Source organism: Nanorana parkeri, unplaced genomic scaffold (assembly GCF_000935625.1).
Source record: "Nanorana parkeri isolate BGI_ZX_2015 unplaced genomic scaffold, ASM93562v1 scaffold656, whole genome shotgun sequence".
Taxonomy (NCBI): Eukaryota; Metazoa; Chordata; class Amphibia; order Anura; family Dicroglossidae; genus Nanorana; species Nanorana parkeri.
This window is the reverse complement of record NW_017306924.1, coordinates 403592-422354: the sequence shown is the minus strand read 5'-3', so window position 1 is coordinate 422354 and position 18763 is coordinate 403592. Positions and strand designations below refer to the sequence as shown.

The following is an 18763-nucleotide window of genomic DNA, read 5'->3' as shown; positions in this document are numbered from 1 at the left end:
GATGTATTCTTGTATATGGCTTCCTGTGACTGACTGTCTACATTTGGGATTGTGATTGGTTGATTGAGACAAATACAGCTTCCTTTTTGCACATGTTTATGCAAGTTCGGCATATATGCAAGTTCGGCAAATAAATAAAAAAATACTGGGGTCTATTCACGAAGCAGCCGAAGGATCTAGCTGTAGCTTCGGCTGATCCTTCGGCTAGCTTTGGCCCCAGGACCCCTTCCGTTCAGTAGAACCAAAGGCCTGCTTTACGGGCTATTCACTATAGCCCGTACAGCTCCCGAAGTCGGCCGAGCGGCTCAGTCGAGCCAAAGGCATATGCTTCTCCTCGACTGAGCAAGGGTGAAAGCCGCAGCTAGCCGAGCGGCTGGCCATTGGCCGACCGACAGCCTGCTTCTGACAGCTGGGCGGAGCCAGCCGTGATTACGGCTGGCTCCGGCCACTTGCAGAGAGATCAGCATCCCTGGTTACCAGCTAACCAGGGACACTGATCTCAAGATAGCCCAACTCTCCCAGGCGCTCCGGGAGTCTCCCGCTCCCGGCCGCCCAGGAGAGAAACACTGCTTTTTCTTTTTTTTATTCTGACATGTAGCCGTTGGCTGTCGTCAGAATAAAAAAAAAATTCACCATAGGAATGCATTGCTAGATTCCTATTGGCTATTTCAAACTAGCTATTGTAACCACCCACTGCTGCTGTCAATCAGCAGAGGGGACCTGCAGTTCTCCATCAGTGATTGACAGCAGCAGAGGGCGGGTACAATAGCTAGTTTGCTATTGGCTATTGCAAATTGAAATAGCCAATAGGAATCTAGCAATGCATTCCTATGGCAAAAATGTTCTTTTTTTCTTCTTTTTTTTTTTGACGGCAGCAGAACTGCCAGCAAATAGAAAACAGTTGGGTGGAGCAAGCTTTCACTGCTAGCTTCGCACAATCGTTTTCTATTTTTTTTCTACTTTTTTAACTATTTTTCTGTTCTGCTCGGTCCCACAGAGGGACCGAGCAGAACAGCCGAGCCGAATGCCGCTCAGCGGCAATCTGCTATTCACTCACTGCTGTTCGGCATCTATAAGAGTAGACCGAACAGCAGCGAGTAGCTTGCCATAGGTTCGGCATAGCCGATCCAGATGATGGATCGGCTGAGTCGAACTCCTTCCACACTTCAGGTCGGCCAAACATGTGTTTTTGTTTGATTGGTTGATTGAAATGTTCTGCTCCTTTAGTAAATCAACCCCAATGCCTTAAGTTGAAAAATGTACAGACTTTTAAATTGACCCTCGGAACATACAATGCCAACACAGCACAACTATAGTAGATAAATGTAGCATGTTATTATTTGTAAGAGTACAGGTAATATGCAGGCAGTGTAGAGGTTGTGATTGTGTTACTCAATTGACTGAAGTTTAGAACTTTAATTTACCTTATACAACTCTTTCAGAAGTCATGTAACATAGTTGAAAAATATGTTGGTTAAGGTGCACTGTTCTTATATTACTACTGCTAATCGTTGATAATAATAGTCAAACATACATACATTATATAAGATACTTTACTCATTAAATTTGCAGTGATATGCAGTATGAAATAATGGGTATAATAAAACACCTTCAATGTAAAATGTTGGGGCATTGTTGAATGCAGTTTTAGCAAGCAAATAGTGGTTAACTTGTTTATATATTAACATTTGCTTGTATATTATCTTTACAGCCTATTCAGAATGGCTAGCACTAATAATATGATGATCTAGAATATTCATTCAACTATAGGCAATCAACTACATAAAGCGCTGAATCCCATATATGTGTACTGTCTCACATGCAGAAAAATGTGTAATTCTGTTCAGTAAGCTTTGTTATCATGACAGGCATGCCAGACACCAAAGCTAGGTCACTTACCGTATGTATATTTTTATCGTACACATAGCTTGATTAATCTAAAAAAAATATTGGCTGTGTATACTGTATATTCTCCACTCTAGGTCAACACTGAGTAGAAAACAAAATGGTTGTAAATACAGCTGTAACATTTTTGGAGAAAATATAGTTGTTTAACGTTGTAAAGTTTTGTTGCAGATTGTCAGTTAAACTGAGGTTAGCTTTGACTGGTCAATTATAAAACATTCATCAAGTGTTTCATGTTAAACAAGTCCACCCTAGCTGGGTCCACCCTAGCTGCCCTGGATTTGGCTTTATTAATATTGCCATCAGTCTTGATTAGCTTCCCAGTCGGTGCACATGGAAAAAGACCCCCACAAAACAATATTACCACATCTGTACTTCACTGTAGGAATGATGTGCTGCCACTCACTCTTCCATAAAGACCAGCTTTTGAGGAGCAACATATTGTACAGTAGTTGTCCCTTGCAGGCTTTGCCCCATCTAAACTGTGATTGTCTGCAACTCCTTCACTTTCGCCATCACTGACTTGGTTGGAGCTCTGCCTAATGCCCTTACTCCAAATTATTATTTTTTTTTTTATAAATTCTTTTATTGAACAGGTTTTCAAGAATACATGCAACAGAAAGTAAGTAAGGGACAAAATTTCCAATACCAAAGCAGTGGACGCAGCCACTGATTGCGTACAACTGATAGACGTCTTCAAACAATATTATAATTATAACTGCAAATGTACTCGTCACAACCCTAAGGCCAATTAGGATGTTTAGCCCCGTCGACCACACCTCAGCCTGTGGACCATCCGGACTCCACTGCCTAGGGGGCCTTTCTCGAGTGCAACTCAATTGCCCAGTTATCTAGTGGCTCACCGTAAGAGTGAGAGGAGCTGTTCAGGTCCATCCTGAGTGGATCTACTTTATATTCCGATCCCAGGCTCCCTTACTGCGGTGTGTGTTGTGTAACTGTACTCTTGCAGTCTCACCGGAGCTGCGTACGTTTGTCTGGCTGTAGAAAAAAAGGAGTAGTCTCTGTCTGGCGGATGGTGAACTCGCCACACGTCAGCGAGCTGATGAAGATGAAGGCACTTTTTGAGGCGGTGCAATGCCGCTCTGGAGAGGTGGGAGGCCGATCTGGAGGAATCCATCAGTGGGTTTAGCAGGAGATTAAGATCCCAACCTATGATCAACACCCCCTCCTTGAAGTCATCCACCAACGTCAACACTCTTTCCAGGAAAGAGATCTGTCCTATATTAGGGAGGTACACGTTCACTAGGGTAACCATCTGAGATTCGATTTTCAGTTTGAGCATAAGTAGTCTGCCCTCCTCCTATCCATCACAGCTTGAGAAATGTCAGGAAAAGGGAACGTCTCCAGCTCTGGTGGTACAGGTCCATACTGATGAGGATCTTCCAGGGCCTCGATTGTAGCAGACCCGTAAGGGAAATCCACCCCCCCCCTGGGATCAGAATGCCCCATCACCTTACAGTGGAGTGAATCCGGAGTAGATCCCTGAGTCAACGTCTGGGTAGAGAGATGATAGACCTCGGTAACGCGGTACCAGGAGGGTATGTGATCCCCAGTGGTCTCGTCGATATACTAGCCCCTGAAGTGGGAGAGGACCGAGGGGAGCGCGGAGGTTCAGACCCATCAGTACAAGGCCCATAAAAAAAAACAAGAGAAAAATAAATGAATGAACAATAAGGCCAATACCGGAACGTCCAGTAGGTCAGGGCATCCATAGTAGGTTAGGCCTCCACCGATGTCCTGGGATCTCCACTACTCCCCATGCGTCGGCGGTCCGGGCGTGAGGAGCCAGATCTGGAGCGGGCCCCGTGCTGGGTTGTAGGTGGTCTCCGAGGCCCCTCCATGATGTAAGCCAGCCAGTCGTCAGGAGGTGGGACATCCACATGCAGGAAGCCGCCTAGGCCCGGGATATCTTTCGGGGAGCGGAGCACGTAAATGGACTCACCCTTCTTGACGATTAGATGAAACGGGAAACCCCATCGGTATGTCGCCCCCGTGCTGCGTATTAGATCTAGGACCGGGCGAAGGATTGCTCGACGCTGAGGGTGTTGCGAGACAGATTCGGGAGGATTTGAATCTGCACTCCATCGAACTCCACGGGTCTATGTCGCCAAGCTGCTCTGAGGATCTCCTCTTTCGTGGTGAAATAATGGACCCGACAGATCACATCGCGCGGGTTGGTAGAGTTGGTCAGTCTAGGCCCAGCGGCTCTATGTACCCGATCTAGGATGATGGTACCAGGGTCCACATTGTCGAGTAGGGATGCAAAGATTGCTTGTACGGTCGGGCGCAGGTCTGGGGCTCCAGTGGCCTCTGGAATGCCACGAAGGCGCAGGTTGTTGTGTCGCCCCCTATCCTCCATGTCCTCCATATGGAGTTGCAGGTCAGTAAGGTGGGGATCTGGCCTTTGGGCCGCCGATTCAAGTGCCGTAATCCTCGAGTCCATCGTGGAGCAGGATGCAGAGACCTCCGCCACTGTCGCGGCCAGTCCTCTCACCTCCCGCTTCACTTCTCGTAGGTCCTTTCGCAAGGCAGCCTCAACCCTGGACACCATGGACTCAAAGTCCTGCCTGGTGGGGAGGTAATGTAGCAAGGCCCGGAACCCGTCCGGCATGTCATTGGGCAGGTCATCCGTCACCTCTTCGCCGTCGTCGTGGGGGTCCAGACCGGGGGGAGCTCAGGGGAAGCGGATCCAGCCCGGGAGGTATCCGGAGATGGGGAGCCCCGTCGGCGTGTGTTGTGGGATGGAGCCCTCGTGGATGAGGCCATCTTGGATCTGCCACGCTCCACCGGGCCCGCATTTCTCGGAGAGAAAAACTGCTGCATGGAGGCATCCGAGACCTGAGTTTTAGATCCCCCGTCCTTTCCGGCGTTTAGACATGTTGAAACCCGGGGTGTCAGCGGGAGTTAGATAAAGGTAAGTGTGCCGATGATACGCTGAAGCCGCGAAGCTCTCTGAACGAGCACCTCACGCCGCCATGGTTAGGACACGCCCAAATTATTCTTATTTGTATTAATATAATGTAATAATCCTCTGAGGGATGTTCAAATTATGGGATATTTTTTGTAACTATATTTTTTATAGAATATGTGACATTTTCCCATAACTGGACTCTATTCAACTAATTATGGAACACCATGAATACTTATATGAGCTATGCTTTCATTTGTAAATATTTTGGAAAAAGTTTTAGTTTTTCTTGTCTTTTTACATAAACTATAGGGATTATTTTCAGTCAATAAAAACACACAGTTCATATTAATTCTGGATTGTAACACTGCAAAATGTAAAACACTGTATATAGCTAGAATAAACTGATAATCTGCCTGAAATTCACTTTTAAAGGCTACCTACCCCTGTTTGTAAATGTAATAAATACATACAATACATTAAATAAATACCCTTTTTGCAAAGCCTAAATACCATCTTGCAAAATTCTCAATTAATAGGGTTGGTTTATTAATGTAGACAGTATTATTTTTAGCCTTAATATTACTTGACTGACATTTTTTTTCTTCATATGACTAACATCTCTGTAATGTGTTGAATGTAAATCTCTACCCTGCCATGAAGAGTTTTCTCATTGGATGGCATTACTGAGTTAGCTCATAAATATTCATTGAGCAGTGCTTCAGTATAAATGAAATGTGGGTTAAGGTAATGTAATAAGAATATAGGTTGAAGCAATTGTATTTCAGAAATCAGTTTGTGCCACTATTTTACTTCACATTATGCAGCCAAGACAAGTGGAGATGTTTTATGAAAAACTGAAGTATTAAGCAGGTTCAGTAATACTGAATTGCTGTACTTATATGATGTAATTGAGGTCATTTAAAGATCACAGTGCAAAGTAGCTTTCTGAGCTCATATGTAGAGTATAGCTTACAATATGACATAAATACAACACTGTCAACATATATACATACAATTACATTAAATTCTAATGATAACTTTTTATATTACGCCACATCTATATTAAAGGGGAACTGTAAAGGAAAAATGTTCTACAATCTGCATTGCTGTGTATTTTTCTATCACATATACCTGTCACACAAGTATCAGAAATAAAATACTTTTTTCCCTTCCCTCTACACAAAATGCTATGGCAGGAGCTATTACACTATTGCACAGAATTCTCTGGTGACTGCTTGGAAAGAATGCATGCAATCACAGTTAAATCATGCAATGTTCTGGTAAATGGACTGCACAGTTTTAAGCATATATACAGTACCTCTGATTTATGTTCATATATTTTGTGGTGTACATAATGTGCTATTTTGTTTTTTATTGTTTATCTATTATGTCATTTATATAGCACCATCAATGTATGCAGTGCTTTAAATACTGTATATCCACATACCTGCCCTCAAGGAGGTTACAGTCTAAGGTCCCTGTTGCACATACTGTCAGGGCTGGAGTAACGGGCCAGGTGTGGAACCCCTTGGCAGGGACAAACAAAGTCCAAAAATCGCAGTACAAAAGGATAGTCCAATCGGGGAGTCAGGTCCAGTTCCGGGTCGTGGCGGGCAGCAGAAATCGTAGTCGAAGGGTCAAGCAAAAGGGTCGGTAGCCGGGAAGTCAAATCAAACAACGGGTTCACAGGAGGGAGCTGGGTGTTCACCATGAGGTAGAATAACTCAGCAATGAGTCAAGTCTCTGACCAGCTTTAAATAATCAGGGAACCCAGTACCGCCCCCTGGCTGTCAAGGCAACCAGGAAGCTTCCCCTGTCAGAGTCCAGTCACAAGGCTGAGGGCAAGTGGTGAAGGCTGAAGTCCTCCCCCAGCATGAGTAGCACCTGTGGCACGGAATGGCGTGCGCGTGCACTGTGCTCGCTCGTCCGCGCATGCGCGCGGCTTGCGTACCGCGCACCCGGCACGCGACCTGCGCAATGGCCACACCAGTGTCAGATGCCCTGCCAGGGGGAGGAGGAGGAGCTACCCGTGCCCGATGCCCGCGCCTGCGAAACTGACAAGGAATGGCCCCCCTGGGTCCCTGACACATACATAGACACACACATACCAGGACCAATTTAGACAGGAGCCAATTAGCCTACCAGCATGTCTTTTTGGGGTGTGGAAGTAAGCTGTAGTACCTGGAGGAATCCCATTCAAGCACAGAGAGAACATGAAAACTCCATGAATATAGAGTGTTATTCACTTACCTGCTGAAGGATCTAGCCATAGCTCAGTCAAACTGAAGGGCTGCTGTATGGGCTATTCACAATAGCCCGCACAGAAGCCGCAGGCAGCCGAGTGGCTCAGCCCAGCCAAACGCATTTGCTTCGGCTCGGCTAAACCGTAGTGACAGCGGAAGCAGGGAGAAAGGTCGGCCAAAGCTGACCATTCTCCCCACAATTGACAACAGTTGGGCGGAGCCAGCCATGATGTCATGGTTGGCTCCCACTAGTTGTCCTTCAATGAGAGCCCATTGTCCTCAAGGACACTGAGCTGTCATTAAATAACAACAACTGGACAGAGCAGAGCATGTTCGGCTGACCAAAGGCAGCCAATGTATGGCTGATTTTAGCCGATGTACTGCTGAAATCGGCTGTACTGAGCCAAAGTGAATAGCCAAACGTCATTCGGCTCAGTTCACCTCGACTCGGTTATTCACTCAGCTGCCTCAGGCAGACAGCTGAGTGAATAACCCTCATAGTGTCCTGGCTGGGATTCAAACTGAAGCAATGGTGCTGCAGGGCAAAAGTGGTATGCACTACCTAGATTTATTTAACTTGCTGCCTTTTAACTAAATACATTCCTAGACTCAGTAGTGACTACTCCTGCTTATAATAGTTTGTTTCTTAGATATAGCTATAATTATCTTGTCTTAAATGGGTTATTATAATGGTTTTTGCAAACAGTCCTTGATTTTTTTTTTAAACATGCATCACTTCCTGTGAGTCTTTTGGAGAGTGTCACTTCCTGTGAGCCTTTTGGATAGCATCACTTCCTGTGAGTCTTTTGGGGAGCGTTCTTCCGCGGACAGTCCTTGGCGCGCGCATACACACAGGCCCATTACGGGAACCCCGGCTTGGCGCATGCGCAGAAGCAGCAGGTCTCTGACAATATGTATCTTTTCGGTTTAAACGTGTTCCAATTATTCAGTCTTAATAATTACATAATTTTGTTTTTTTATCACATGATTTCTTATTTTAAGGATTGTTGTATTGGAGCAACATAGCAGTGTATTAAGTATGAACTTTAAGCGTGCTTTAACAACTCAGTCTCAAAACAAATTATCCCTATTTTTTTAACCTGCTCAATAATGGTAAAAAAGTTTTATTACTATCTCTGATTAAGTCTTTTGGATGTTTTGTTATGCTTCTAAGTGCTTTCTTATAAATAATTATTTATATATTTTATTATGAACTCTTAGATCAACCACATGTAAATTAGCATAAAGAGGTTAGTAATTGCACTCAACAATGCCTGAACATTTTCTTCTGTACCTTCTAGGGCACCTCTGGAGCCCCCAGATCTGTGGAGCTATAACTGGCAAATACAGTCTTTCACTAGAAAAGTCTGCATTTGGCCCTGTCCTGTTCTACCCTCTTGCCTCATGACTTGCCAATATAATCGGTAGCTTTACAGGCCAATCATGAGGTTGTGGTTGTCTGCACTAATATTCTTTTGGCACTTACACAGACAAATGGGCACAGGTACACTTTACCTTTTAGACAAAGTGCAGGTTATTAAGAGCATGCATATTGATGAATGGTGCATGCACCCTCTATACCAATTATTTTTACATGTTTTGTCTCTTATCACTTTGGGTCTCTTTGTGTTATTGTAGTGGATCTGGTATCTAACATTTAGCTCCTTGTCACTTACTTTAAAAGAAACTTTCCAGTCCTTTTTAGAGTGAGATAACAGAGATTGATCTATGCTTTGCAATAAAATGTACAATAAAGTGGTAGAATCTTACCATAAAATTACCCCCTGTAAATGGGTTAGTGGAGGCAAATAGGAACATTCCCTTTTTAAGTTAGGTTGATATATAGTATAAATGAACTGGGCAGTACAAATGCAAGCAATTGAGAAGCACCTTATTTCACATATTCACAGAAATGCCGCAGCATTCTGAGGCTGTCAGCCACAAATGTCTCTATAAAAAATTATGAAAATGCAAAACAAAACAGAGATGCAACACTTTAGTTGATGTATTTGCATTTTCTGAGGACACCTCTAAATGTATGAATTGTTGCAATGCACAGCGGCCCAGGAGGTGTGTTGGGGTGCCATTCAAATGAATGGCAATGCAATGCATTTAGCACATGGTAATGCACACCATGTGTGTTGTGCAAAAGCGTGCAGTAATCACACGGTATTGTGTGATTAACGCAACACTGTGTGTGAATGGGCCCTAACTCTAAGCAAAAATTTTTATTGTTCAGATATTGAATAGAACACTTGTATTACCGTGCAATGCGGGTTGGCCCCGAGGTCTCCTGGCAGCCGATCGCTTGTATTACCGTGCTAGGGGGCGCACACACCCAGGAAGTAAATCTAGTAAATGTACGTCCACCCGCCAGGAAGCATCCGCCGTCCGCCCATAATTTTACAATGTTCAGACGGCAAGGGGTTAAAAATAAAGTTTTAATAATAATAAAGTTAATATTTTCTACAATTCTTAAAATCTTCTGCCGCAAAAATGAATTTCCACTATGAATAGAAAGACAGACAATACATTGTACTCTTTCCTGTAGCAATATTATGGGGTCTAATCACTAAGCTGCCGTAGGCAGCCGACTGAATAAACAACCTGAAGTGAAGTGAGCCGAACGCTGTTCGGCTATTCACTTCAGGCTTGTACGGCTGATTTCAGCCGTATATTGGCTGAAGTCAGCCATACATCAGCTTGCTTCGCGTGGCTTCGGGGTGGTGGAGAACTTCAGGTCCCCTCTGCTGATTGACAGCAGCAGTGGGCGGGTGAGTTGGCTAGTTTGCTATTGCTAAGTGAAATATCCAATAGGAATCTAGCTATGCATTCCTATGGTGATTTTTTTAATTCTGACGGCAGCCAACGGCTCTGATGTCAGAAGAAAAAAAAAACAGAGCAGGGAAAGGTTTACTCTGCTCGATCAAGCCAGCCGTGAGATGACAGCTGGCTCCGCCCAGCTGTCAGAAGCAGGCTGTCGGCCGGCTGCTTGGCCAGCTTCGGCTTTCACCTCGGCTCAGGGGCATATGCCTTCGGCTTGACTCAGCCGCCCAGCCAACTTCAGGTGCTGTACGGGCTATAGTGAATAGCCCGTACAGCTGCCCTTCAGTTCTACTGACTACTGACCCGAAGGGGTCCTGGGGCCGAAGCTAGCCGAAGGATCAGCCGAAGCTACGGCTAGATTCTTTGGCAGCTTAGTGAATAGACCCCATAGTTTTTCACTAATGACACACAATATAAGTGATTACAAGTAACATCATTGAAGGATGCTCCATCACTGGTCAAACTAATGAGTTGTCCAACTCTTGCTCCTCCCTTGCTGATGAGAGGTGAGAGGTTATTATTGTGATCCTGTTGGTTGTGATATGCCAGCAGGAAGAAGATTGTCAATGTGTAAAGTGTAGCCCTGTCATTTTTCAGATGTTAATATCTATTTACCCCTTAGCACTAAGAGTATGAACAACTGGTCTCCTGTGTTACATCACCTTTTTTGAAAGAAAATATGTGAGCCAACTGTATATTGACCCCACCGGATTGAAGTGACACCACACCCAGAGAATCACAACCAAACAAACCACCTACTTAGTAATGGGGCTTTTTAGGTGCCACAACCACAATAAAGATATATTTTCTCTAAAAAGTCTTATTTTATTAGGATGCTGTATAAAACCAATCATTAAAAAAACAGCCATTTTCTCATAACCAACTGCTATGTGCATAGCCAAATACCTCTCTGGGCCACCTAAAACATGTTCATAAAATATTCATACATGTCAATCAATAACAGTCACGTTCATAAATTGTAGGCAAATTAAGTGGACCCAGTGTTCTATGTGTTTCGTTGGTGCTTTTTCAGGAAGAATGGAGATTGCCTATGGTATTTGTGAGAAAAGTAAGCATATACTTTAGTGCATTCAAATAATCTCCATCAAATCAATTTGCAAATGAGAAAAATTTACAGCACTATAATATCTATGCAGCACAGAAAGGAGTCCACAGCAGGGTGCTGAGCCAAACTGTCTATCTGGTGTATCTGGATTCCTTTCTTTACAACATAGATATTATCATGCTGTAGGTTTTTCTCATTTACAAACTGAACAGTGTTTGAACAGAACAGTGTTTACGAACAGAACAGTGTTTACGAACAGCACAGCAACTAGCAATAAAGTTAAGTAAAAAGAAGTGTAATAAAATCAATAAAAATAGCACAAATGTGTTTTTAAAGCTCCCACATACAGGCACCATATTTTATATTTGCCCCAAGATTATATTGTGATTGTGTGCATTGAAATGAATTTCAATATGTTATTTACGAAAACCTTAGGTTTGATAAACAGTTTTGCTAATATCATGTGACATACAAAATTGCAATTGCCATTATTTTATTCTCCAGGGTCTCTGCCTTCAGATATATAATTTTGGAGGTTTAAACAATTTTCAGACCTAAACTGTGCATTTTAATATGTGTGCAAAAAAAAAAACAGCTCTGGGCGTGAAATGGTTAATATTTAAACTTTTTTCCATTCTCATGCTTTCAGCTGGTTTATATTTTGTGCCACAAAAGTTCTAGAAAATTATATACGTTTTGTATCTTAAGTAATAACAAAGGCCCATAGCTGAAATGTAAAAATGTCTCTGGTTGATAGGGGAATATAGGTGTGAGAGCTAAAGTATTAGTAGTTAAAAAATTAAAATATGGTCCCAAAATACATTTTCAATGCAAATTCTGCAATATAAATAAAGTAGACTAGAATTATAAGACTATCCATCACGTTATTTCCCAAATTAAATTCACTGTCACCTTTAATTCACAGATTAACCAACGAAAATTGAATGGCAGGTCATTTTCACAACACATAGCAAACATAAAAGAAATTAAGATTTAATTTCAAATCCTGCTTACTAGAGTCATATGAAATTGATGGGCCTTTTTGTTTCTCTGAAGTCAACAGCACATATCAGGTGCCTCATTTATGTTGGGCACCTATAAGGCTTTCATGACTGACAGCTAAGCTGCTTCATTGTTATGCACACGAGTGGTTTCTTTGTATAAGAGCTGTAAAAAATTAATTTATGAAGACAATGGAAATAATTTAAAAGGAACAAGTGGAGCTTAACTTCCTATAATTTTTTTCTTCTTTGCTTTTTCTGTACAAAACAATGCTAAAGTTTAGGGTTGCAACTAATGATTATCTTCATAATCGATTAGTTGGTCGATAATTTTTCTGATTAAGTGATTAATCGGATAAAAAAATTGAATAAATACCATCCTTAAGTTAAAATAAAATACACAAATGCAGTGTTACAAACATAAAGTTTACTTCAGAATAAAACTGCATGCACAATTTTTTTGCAATCGCACTGCACTGGAACGGACAGCACTGTGGTACCGTGTGTTCCAGTCCCGGCAATCACATTGTTGGTGGGAGATGCTTTTGGGGTGCCATTGAAATGAATAGGCACTACAACGCACCTCCCGCAGCAGAATTTGTCAGAACGAAATTGAAAATGTCAATAAATGTATTTAATAAATGTATTGTAAACACATGGCTCTTAATTAGCTTCAGCCAGGGAATGACAGCTGCTGGTGGCAGCTGAATGTAAATACAGCAGGTAGTGGGCTGGTGAAATAGCACCAGTGGCTATTGCACTCACCCTCTGCTTGCTGTGCCCTCGTGCCAGCATGGAGTAGAGAACTAGGGGATCCAACCAACTAATCAATAATGAGAATAGTTGACAACTATTCTCATAATCGATTATTATTGATTAATGAATTAGTTGGTTGCAGCCCTAGCTAAGTTCTAAATATAAAAATGTGTGTCACTTGTTTATCTTTATGTTATCTTAAAGTTTGTTTTTATTTTTTTAATTTCTACATATTGTAACATTTTTTTAATGTTCTTTCATTGTTACTTTCTAAATTATCCAAATTTTTGGTCTTTGTACTTTGTATGCAGATTTGTAACCCCTCCCTCTATTGGAGAACTGTAAATCAGGGAATGTGATAATCATCTCTGTTTAAAACTGAACTCAATTAGATACAAATATGTTGACTGTTTACCCGGAAAAAGCTTTGCATTCTCATACTTTTAAAGCCACACACAATTATGGGCTTGAGGCCTTCTACTGATGTAAGTTAGCAAATATGGAAGTATTATACTCCCTCAATAGTTGCTATATAAAGGACCATTTAGCAATTCAGGAAGCAAATAATGGGGCCCACTCCATTAAATTATCAGTGGAGTCTTTCTTGCATTATTTGCTCATCTCTGATAGTAGCCCACAGCATGTTTTAAAACCTATGGTTGTAAGACCCAAGCTTGTTTGAACTAGATAGAAAAATATTTTTATTAGTACTAATAAACATAAACATCTTGGGAAATAGCAGAGGAGGTGACTAGGAAGCAGTAGGCTCGATCAAGTAATAATATACACTCAGTGGCCAGATTATTATGACCACCCCATCAGTACGTCGTTGGGCCACCTTTTGCCTTCAATAATGCAGCGATTCTTCTTGGCATTGACTCCACGAGATGTTGAAAGGTGATGCAAGGAATCTGACACGATGCCTGATGAATAACACTGTCCAGTTCTGTGAGAATTGATGGTTGTGGAACCAGCTGCCTGATGACTCTTTCAACTTCATCCCACAAATCCTCAATTGGATTGAGATCTGGTGATTGTGAGGGTCACCTAAGCAAGGTAAAGTCTCCCTCATGTTCTTGAAACCACAACCTGCACAATACGAGCACCATGGCATGGTGTATTGTGTTGTTGGAAGAAGCCATCTCCATTGGGATACGCCATCAACTTGATGGCATGAACTTGATCAGCAGCAATACTTTGGTATGTTGTGCTATTCAGACGTTGTTCCACGCGAATTAAAGGGCCCAAATCATGCCAGGAAAACATGCCCCAAACCATAACACTGCCCCCAACAGCTTGAAGGGTTGTACTAATGCATGTGGGGTGCATGCTTTCATGCTGTTCCCGCCAAATTCTCACTCTGCCATCTGCATGATGCAACTGGAAACGTGATTCATCGGACCACTTGACTTTTTTCCAATGCTTGACTGTCCAATCCTTGTGTTCCTGTGCGAATTGGAGACGTTTTATCTTGTTTATCTTGCAGACAGCAAAGGTGTTCGAACAGGCTTTCGGCTTCCATATCCCATACGATGCAGTGTACGGCGAACAGTGCGTTCAGAGATCATTTGAGAGGATCCCTGATTAAGATCTGCAGTAATTTGATGCACTGTTGCCCTTCTGTTGTCTTGTACCAGTCTTGCCACTCTTCGTTCTGCCCTAACATTGACTAGTCGCTGACGGCCACAATTCGCACGTTCAGACCCAGATTTTCGGCTGACACTACAGTCTTTAGACACTTTAACAACGGCTGCTCTTGACCATTTAACAAATTCTGCTGTTTTGCTGATATTCGCTCCGTGGCTCCAAACGCCAACAATCATCCCACGTTCAAAGGCTGTTAAATCGCGTTGTTTACCCATATCTTCAGAAAAAAAATCACTTCTACTGTCGTGGTAAACAACCTGCTTCCCTATTTATAATGGTCTGGCCCTCTAGCAACTTCAGCGCAAAATTATAGCTAATTTGCCTGCAAACGTCAGGTGGTCATAATAATCTGGCCACTCATAAATTATTTGATTACCCATGGACTGAATAAAGTACATGTCAAGCAACTAATATCAGTACTTTTAATGTATCCCTGTCCTAGTTAGTGAAATTAAACATTTCTTCATCCATTTCCATGTAATCTCATGAGTCCTATACTTAAAAAACAGTCTTTTTTAAAAATACATTTACACATTTGTTCTATTTATGTAATTTTGAAATTATATGACCCACTTAATGTTGTCTTCTATAACTTCCTATGAAGCTAAAGTTTTACACTGAAGTTCATCTTGAAATGCCAGTACATGAAAACATGCCGACTTTAAAGCAGACATGACCGCTGTCAATGAATTAAAGTCTTATTTACATCATAAACATTGAGCTGCATTTTTCTGCACGCAATCGCAAATGTGTATTGTGTGAACAAGACACATAGAAAACAATGTGCAGTGGTATGCAGAAAAATGTAGCTCATTGAACGTGGTGTGAACAAGCCCTAAGACTATCCAATGAAGAATATGTTTTGTCCATAGTTATTAGAATAGGTGCATTAAAGTGGAACTATCCATAGAGATATGTTATTTGCTGGCTTGTTTTAGAAGCTGCAAGTTCCCAGGGTCGCATCTTTAATAGTTTGTTGTATTATGCTAACTAACCATTGATACCAGTACCAGTAAAATGTATAGTTAAATGATACCTGGCTATGTAAATAGATCACAACATCTTGTCTACACCATACGTGAAAAGAATTGAGAGTCTTCTCAGTTAACAAAAATAGTATAGTTTAATTCAAAATGTTCCACTTATATTACTTTTCTGCCTTCTTCACTACTAAGAGTCTGACATATAACTGGTATGCTGGTCAGGAGTTCCACCTATACTGGCTGAATAATTTTGTGCATTAGTGAGCAACTAAAAAGATGAGGACAATGATAACAGCCTGGAACAGCTATTAAGACAAGTTAAAACTAGCAGCATCTTCACTTTTTTATAATGTTAACCATGGAGACCAGATGTTTTTAAAAAGCTATCATATCACTATGATGAAAAGCAGTATTGCACAGCTTTAGTCCTGAGACAGTATGCACTGATGCCAGTGCTGGCGATGAGGTTTTTAAAAAAAATGAATATTTCAAACCAGTGTATGTCATGGTTTATGTCATGGTTTATGAGATGTATTTTACCTTTGGCGTCCTCTTTGGCAAATGGCTTATTCTACCATGAATAAAGTTGTTATTAAATCAGTCCATGGTTTGCTATCAAGAGGCCTAAGTGCTAAAAGCACCTACAACCTTACAGATTTTCCTTGGCCACAAAGCCTCAACAACAATTATAAGCACCTTACTATCCTTATTCTTATACATACACAGGGGTTGATTTACTGGACTGTTCACTTTGCAAGTGAATTTGCACTATGCAGGGGAAGTTTTTATTAGCTTACTGAATGAGGTGTTGACCTCAGTTAGTTACGTTCTGCTGACTTCCATCACTCAATCACGTGCAAGCAAAAATACTGTTTTTTTAATTTTCCTTGCACATGAGTGGATATTCTTAGATATTCTTTGCAAAGTGAAATATCACAGCATTCACAAAGCTAAGGTGTAACTTCCCCTGCAATGTGCAAATTATCTTGCAAAGTGAATGTCTATTGTTCTTTGGTAAATCAGCCCCACTTTGTCAGTCTTTTCAGAGTATTGAATAAGAATGTGAAATTTGTCCTTGAGGCTTGCTAATCCTGACATACCTGCTTGTCAGATGAGTTTGCATTTTTTCATAATTGACTTGCAGACAGGAGATTCTGATTCTTGGGGCCAAGGGCCAAATGGCTCCCAATGAAAAATGTCCTACTCCTGTTCTGGTGACATCCCTAAAATTTTGGATTCACTCTTACTTCCTGGTGACAATGGTTCACAGGACATGAAGTGAGGGTAAATCTCCATTGTGGGGACAGGATCTAACCCTTCCCCAATATATCTAAAACTATTGCATTTTGGCTGTCATTATACTTTCAGTTTAAACCATTTACTGCATAATTAAATATAATGCTTCCTGGACAGAGGAAATATTATAGTAGAGACTATGGGATCTATTCGTGAAGCTGCTGAAGGATCTAGCCATAGCTTCGGCTGATCCTTCGGCTAGCTTCGGCCCCAGGACCCCTTCGGTTCAGTAGAAGGGTTCAGTAGAACCGAAGGGCTGCTGTACGGGCTATTTACTATAGCCCGTACAGCTTCCGAAGTGGGCATATGCCTCGGCTCGACTAAGCCGAGGTGAAAGTCAAAGCTGGCCAAGCCGTTGGCCGGCCGCCAGCCTGCTTCTGGCAGGTGGGGGCGACAGCTGGGCGGAGCCAGCCTTGATCTTACAGAGAAATCAGCGTTTACTCTCTGCCACTTGCAGAGAGATCAGCGTTCCTGGTTGCCAGGTAACCAGGGAAACTGATCTCCAGACAGGCCAACTCTCCCGGGCGCTCCGGGAGTCTCCCGCTAGGGAGAGAAACACTTTCTAAAGGAAAGTTTTGCTCTGCTCTGCTCAGCCATTGGCTGCCATCAGAATAAAAAAAAATGTTCACCATAGGAATGCATTGCTAGACTCCTATTGGCTATTTCAATTTGCAGTAGCCAATAGCAAAGTACCTATTGCACCCGCCCACTGCTGCTGTAAGTCAGCAGAGGGGACCTGCATTTCTCCATCAGGTCCCCTCTAGTGATTGACAGCAGCAGAGGGCGGGTGCAATAACTAGTTTGCTATTGGCTCTTGCAAATTGAAATAGCCAATAGGAATCTAGCAATGCATTCCTATGGCAATTTTTTTTTTTTTTACTGCAGCAGAACCGCCCTCCAATAGAATACAGTTGTGCGGAGCTAGCTGTCACTGCTAGCTCTGCGCAATCGTTTTCTATTGTTTTATTCTACTTTTTAAACTATTTTCCTGTTCTGCTCGGTACCACAGAGGGACCGAGCAGTACAGCCGATCCGAATGTCGCTCAGCGGCATTCGGCTATTTACTCACTGCTGTCCGGCATCTATAAGAATAGACCAAACAGCAGCAAGTAGCCTATCGGAGGTTCGGCTTGGCCGATTCAGATGTTGGATTGGCTGAGTCGAACTCCTTCTGCACTTTGAGTCGGCTGAACATGCCGAGCATGTTTGGCCGACCCGAAGCCACGCGAAGCCACCCAATGTACGGCTGATTTCAGCCGATATACGGCTGGAATCAGCCGTACCAGCCTGAAGTGAATAGCCGAACAGTGTTCGGCTCACTTCGCTTCAGGTCGGTCGTTCACTCGGCTGCCTACGGCAGCTTAGTGAATGGACCCCTATATGAATGATGTATAGCATTTACACAAAGGGAGAACATATGGAATACATAATACAATGTAGTACAAAAAATGCATTGCTCCTGGTTCCCCATCTCTTGCAGAAAAGAGCTGCCAAGAGTTCAATGCATACAATGAAAACTATTGTGGAGTATTTCTAGGCTTCAATCTATTCGTAACTGACTATAAGGATATGTGTCAGAATTTTATAAGCATGCTCGTAGTCATATGTACACATGCATTGCACCTTAAATAATTTTTAATAAATATAGCTAAGGCCAATTTTGCAGCATCACTGAAAAATGACCATCTATCAAATGTTTGCCCAGTCATTGCCCAAATTTACCCTAAAACCTTCTACTGAGATTACTGTTGCCTTTCTATCAGCTTGAACCAGCCTGGGCATTCTTCTCTCACCTCTGGCATTAACACATTTTCAACAGTGAACTGCCACTCATTGGATATTTTCTCTTTTTCAGACCATTCTCTGTAAACCCTAGAGATGGTTGTGCTTGAAAATCACAAACGATCAGCAGTTATGAAATACTCAGACCAGCCTGTCTGGCACAAACAACTATGCCATGTTCAAAGTCATTTAAATCATCTTTCTTCCACATTCTAATGCTCGGTTTGAACTTCAGCAGATCGTCATGGCCATAGCTAAATATATTTGTGTTAACAAGCAATTGAACAGGTGTACTTAATAAAGTGGCCAGTGAGTGTATATACTGT

The 18763-nt window shown here is 42.2% G+C and overlaps 1 protein-coding gene and 1 long non-coding RNA gene across 4 annotated transcripts in view; both read left to right on the top strand.

The window, feature by feature from the left end:
• Positions 1-18763, top strand: part of NLGN1 (neuroligin 1) — a 636903-nt gene that overhangs the window by 466631 nt on the left and 151509 nt on the right. The window lies entirely within an intron of this gene.
• LOC108792541 overlaps positions 1-18763 on the top strand; it is a 29564-nt gene that overhangs the window by 9049 nt on the left and 1752 nt on the right. The window contains exons 2-3 of the long non-coding RNA XR_001941573.1: positions 3852-3854; positions 6949-7072. This is a non-coding gene — a long non-coding RNA (uncharacterized LOC108792541). The remainder of the gene's footprint in view (positions 1-3851; positions 3855-6948; positions 7073-18763) is intronic.